The sequence below is a fragment of the Belonocnema kinseyi genome, chromosome 5 (genome assembly GCF_010883055.1).
Source record: "Belonocnema kinseyi isolate 2016_QV_RU_SX_M_011 chromosome 5, B_treatae_v1, whole genome shotgun sequence".
NCBI classification, from domain to species: Eukaryota; Metazoa; Arthropoda; class Insecta; order Hymenoptera; family Cynipidae; genus Belonocnema; species Belonocnema kinseyi.
Window position 1 is genome coordinate 96924966 of NC_046661.1, and position 5921 is coordinate 96930886.

The following is a 5921-nucleotide window of genomic DNA, read 5'->3' on the forward strand; positions in this document are numbered from 1 at the left end:
ATCCCATCCACACACTACTCCTTTCCCCTGCCGAGTGAGTCACGCCTACCCCGAAAGGGAAATGGCTTAATGGTGTAATAATAATAATAATAATAATGAAATTTATGCAGTATGTGTAATCAACAAAATTCACGAAATTCACGTATCCCAACAAATTTACGGAATGTAAGTATTCACGGAATTTACGGAATTCAAGAACTTTGCGGAATTCTTTAGAGTTCATGAATTTATGCATTCCGTGAATTCCGTGATTTCATTGAATTCCATGCATTGATTGAATTGCGTGAATTTCATAAATTTGATAAATTCCATGTATTCAGTGAATTACTTGAACTTCGTAAATTCTTTCAATTCTGTGAATTCAGTACATTCTGTGACTTTCATGAATCTTGTGAATTCTGCGGATCTCAAGAATTCCATTAATTCCGTGAATTCCATGAACTCCTCGAATTTCATGAATTCCGTGAAATCCGCGAATTTCGCGAATTTCACGAATTCTGTGAATTTCGCGTATTCCATAAATTCCATGATTTCCATGAAATCGGTGTATTCCAATACTTGTGAGGTACCATACCAATTCCAGCATTTAGAAACTACAACATTATAGATTTGATTCACACTGTTAAAAATTTCTCTCGGAAACTTCGAATACATGTATTGGAAGTTTCCGAAATAAATTTTTAACAGTGTGAATCAAACCTATGCACCATTAACAGTGTCATTTATCGTCTTATGTTTCACGATTGTTTTAAAGTTCAAAACGAATGAAATGTGAGTGATCCTCTTATATTTTACAACTTAGAAAATTTAGAAACGAAACACAATGTGATTGGTCGCCTTATGTTTTAGAACTACATGAAATTCCGAAACAAATGGCAAAATGAGTAATGGTCTTATGTTTTAGAACTTTATGAAAATCATAAGCAAGTAGCAATGTGATTGATTGTCTCATGTTTCATGAGTGTATGAAATTCTGAAACGAATTCAATTGGAGTGATCGTTTTATGTTTTAGAACTACATTGAGTTCAGAAACTAATGACAATATGAGGGATCACCCTATGTTTCAGAACTATATAAACTTCATAAACAAGTAAAAAATGATTGATTATCTTATATTTCATGAAGATTGAATACAGTAATGAATATATTGTGAGTGATCGTCTTATATTTCAGAACTTTAGGCGATCAATCAGATAGGAAAGTACCTGATTGATCGCCTTATCATTTTATAATCATGAATGTTGTTTTTGTATATTATTCTGCATAATGTGCCCAATTTTTACAATTTTTCTGATTTCAAATTTCTGCTCATAGGGGGAAAATTAATTTTTTTGTTGAATTCCCAAAATTAAAAAAAATATAGAAGCTCTAAAAATTATGAATCTTTTTTTTTAGCTTATAAAAACTTTCTTTTGTTCAGAATGTACTTCCAAAAAAATTGAAAAGATCAGATCCTTCAGAATGAAGAGTCAATGTGAAAAATTAAGCAACTTGACATTTTTAACGATCTGATCTCAATTTTCTTGGAAGTATATTTCGAACATAGGAAAGTTTTTCTGTGCTAAAAAAAAAGTTATTTACAGAGCTCCTAGACTTTTTTTATTTTCAGGTATATAGAATTTAGATACTTTGAAAGATTTCAAAAAATTCACAAAGATATCGAAATTTTCAAAGGATTATATAACCATTTTAAATATTTTAAACGATTGCAAAATTGTTTAGGAGAGTTTAAGCAATTTCAAATATTACACTGACTTTAAAAAAATTTCTCAAATTTAGGGACAATTATTGTACGAATATTTGAAAGAATTCATAAATTTTCCAAAACATTTAATGGAGTGCACAACAATTTCTAAGATTTTCACTTTTTTTAATTAATATAATAGATTTTATATAAAGATTTCACAAATATTTCAAAGGATTCATGAACTTTTTAAAAGATTTCACGAAAAAAGATTTCAGGCTAATTTCAAGATCTAACATAGATTTTACATACTTTGAAAGATTTTACAAAATCGACAAGGATATCGAAATATTTAAAGGATTATATAAATTATAAAATTTTTTAATATTCCACTGATTTCAAACGAATTCCGAAAATTTCGGGACAATATTATGAATATTTAAAAGAATTCATAAATTTTTTAAGATATTTTGAAAATTTTCAAAAATCTTTCAGAGATTAGCAATTTTTTTTAAATCCCAAAAGATCACACACCAATTCTAATACCACACGTAGATATTACATACTTCAAAATATTTCAAGAAATTCACAAAGATTTCGAACAATTTAAAGAATTGCACGAAAATTCCAAAGATTTTCATGTTTGAAAATTAATACAACAGATTTCATAAAGATTTCACAAATATTTCAAAGAATTCATAAGGTTTTTAAAATATTTCTAAACATTTTTTTAAGATTTAAAACTTTTCAAAAAACTCCAAAAAATATTTCACACAAATTTAAATATTTTGGCTGCATATTTTCTTTCCAATGTAAACATATTTATGTTCTAAACGTTTTTACAAATCAAAAAATATCGTGTTTTATATCAAATATATCAGGATAAAACAAATTACCCGAGAATATAATATATCATTCAGAAAGTCTAGTGGTATATTAAGAAAAATATTCTCTTGTCATTACTATACGTTTCGAGCTAAGACGTTTTTGATTTATAACATTTTTTATCTTTATAAATTAATATAAAAAAATACATAGAGGAGAGTGCTCGAATATGAGATATTCTCGTAATATGAGAAAGCGGGGTATCAGCTAAACTAAGAGACCCACTCTGTTGGTTCTATCACTAACTTGTAGCCCTTGAAGAAAGAGTAATTTCGTGGTATAGTCCATTTTTCATTAGGCTTCTGAAGATTATAGGCGAACTTTTTGTGAAATCGATGGTGGTCGAGTTCTTGGAAGGGAATTCGTTAAACCCTATTTATTATTCATTAATTATGTATTTAGCAGTAAAGTTTGTCTGCAGTGATGGGGATTGACTCACTAAGTAGAAAAATATCGATAGTGTGGAAGTTTTTCATTGTACAGGTCAGGCATAGTGAATGCATAGTTGCACGGTGTGGTTCTCATAATATGAGATACCTGTGGTTTATACAACACTGTGGCTGCGCGGGGGAAACTGGTTACAAAACTGCTTGTGACTACTGCAAAAACTAAATATATGTAAATAGCAGTAAATTTAAACTTCGGAAACATAGAATGAAGTTTTTCATTAAAAATAATACTTTATTTTGCATTTTATTAGCTATTTCCTGGGGTATCTCATATTATGAGAATAGTTTGACGAGTTTGGAAAAAGCACTTTTTTAACATTTTTTTGTATTTTCAGCATAAAAAAAATTTTCAATAAAATTTTTTATTTGAGCTTCTTATAACAAACTAAATTTCCTTTAAAATGACCTATATTACTTTTAAATTTAGTACATAGAATTCCGACAATTACGCCAGAGTTGGTATCTCATATTTGGGTACTATCCTCTGCATGAATTTCGAAGGGCTCAATTATAAAACCAATTGTGTTCTCACCATATGACTTTATATGAGTTCTATTACTGACTTATTTATTACTTATTGCTTATCATACATTAAAATTTCATGATATTTAAAACATATGTACACTGTTAAAAATTTCGGTCGGAAACTTCCAATGCATGTATTGGAAGTTTATTTCCGAAACATAAGTTAACGCTACAATCTATAATATTGTAGTTTCCAAATGCTGGCATTGGTATGGTACTTCACATATATTGGAATTCACTGATTTCATGGAATCGATGGAATTTATGAAATACGCGGAATTCATGAAATTCGTAGAATTCATGAAATTCGCAGAATTCATGAAATTCGCAGAATTCATGGAATTAACGGAATTAATGGAATTCTTGAGATTCGCGGAATTCACAAGAATCATGAAAGTCACAGAATGTACTGAATTCGCGGAATTTAGGAAATTCAAGTAATTTATCAAATTCATGGATTTCACCAAATTCACGAAATTCACGGAATTCATTAAATTCATGGAATTCAAAGAAATCACGGAATTCACGGAATGCATGAAATTCATGAAATTCAACAAATTTCGCAAATTTCTTTAATTTCTTAAATTCCGTTAATCCTTGAATTCCGTGAATTTGTTGGATTCCGTGAATTCCATGAATTTGGTTGATTCCGTAATTCGCATAAATTTCGTGAATTCATATAACTCCATTCATTCCGCTAAATTTATTATTTTCGTCCATATCTCCAATACCATGAATTCTGCGAATTCCACGATTTACGTTAGTTTCATGAATTCACCGAAATGAAGGCATTTTGCAAATTCCATAAATTCCGGACTAAACTAAATTCCGTGCATTTTCTTAAATTCCATTAATTCCGCAATGATAATCAATTCCGAGAATTCTTAGCACTTCGAGAATTCCGTAAACTTAGCGAATTCCGTAAATTTGATTAATTCCGTGGATTCCTTGAATTCTGTGACTTTCTTGAATTCTGTTAATTCTATAAATTCCTTTAATTCTATGAAATTCTTTGAATTCTATGAATTCCATTAATTCCATAAATTCCATGAATTTCACGAAATCCATCAATTTCGTGAATTCCTTTAATTCCATCAATTCCGCGAAATTCATGAATACCCTGTATTTCTTAAATTCCTTGATTTTCATGAATTTTTTTATTTTCATGAATTCGTTAAATGTCCTCGTCCCGTGAATTTCATAAATTTCATGAATTCCATCAATTTCGTGAATTCCTTGAATTCCATGCATTATATGAATTTCGTAAGTTCCTTCATTTCCATAAATTTCGTGGATTTCATGATTATCTTGAATTCCTAAAATTTCTTGAATTCCTTGGATTCCATAAATTTAATGAATTCGATAAATTTCGTGAATTACATAAATTTTGTGAATCCCATGCATTTCGTGAATTCCTTAAATTCTACAAAAAAACGAGAATTCCGTAAATTCCTTAATTTCGTGAATTCCTTTAATTCCTTGATTTCCATTAATTCTGTTAATTCATTATGCACCATTTTCCTCTTACAAATGCTTTAACACATGTATTGGGATGCTGGACGGTGACTTCACGAGATTTACAACACTTGCAATACATGTTTTGCAATTTCGTCACTCCAATACCATATTTGCAATTTTAGCTTACGTTTGCGAATTGCAGAAGTGTTCTAGAAGTTTTGTAGAATTCCGAACATTTTTAACAGTGTAGTAGTCCAAGTACAAATGTGAGCCCGCACATAATAGTCCACACTGAGAAAAATGTTTGTTTGCATCAAACAACAAAATATATTTTAATTCATATAATTAAATTAAACCATTTTTTTGCTTTAATTAAAAAAAGGTTTATTTAATTTCAGGAAATGGAAACTATATGCTATATTGGTTGAAACAAATAATTTGATTGGTGCAATTTGTTTGATTTCAATAAAAAATGGACGTTTATAGAGCAATGCATTTTTTTAAAATCTGTTTATTCGAATGCATAAAAATATTTATTTGATTCAAACAAAAAATACAGTATAAAGCAGCTCTGCAAAGTGCCGCTAGGCGTGCTAAAGCGCGGCCGGCGATTCCTGAGGAACTAACCTAGAATCTAAATTAATTGATCATGTGATTAATTTAATGGTATTCGCCTTTTTTCAGTGTTGTATTATTCTAAAGGTTCTGATATACTGTCAAATCATAAATTAATTTAAAAATGGACGCAATATCTCTAGTGTAGGAACAACTTGAAGTTTGGGGCTTTTACCTTGGATATAATTGAAGATGTCGGATGTAAGTCTTTTTCAATATCTTTGTTATAAAGATGATTTATTAGATCAATCATATTTTTTTCTATTATAATTATCATTGTGTACTTAAAATCAGGAACACTTAT

At 29.3% G+C, this 5921-nt stretch overlaps 1 protein-coding gene across 1 annotated transcript in view; it reads right to left on the bottom strand.

Annotated features, from left to right (window-relative positions):
- Positions 1-5921, bottom strand: part of LOC117173792 (gonadotropin-releasing hormone II receptor) — a 133148-nt gene that overhangs the window by 46131 nt on the left and 81096 nt on the right. The window lies entirely within an intron of this gene.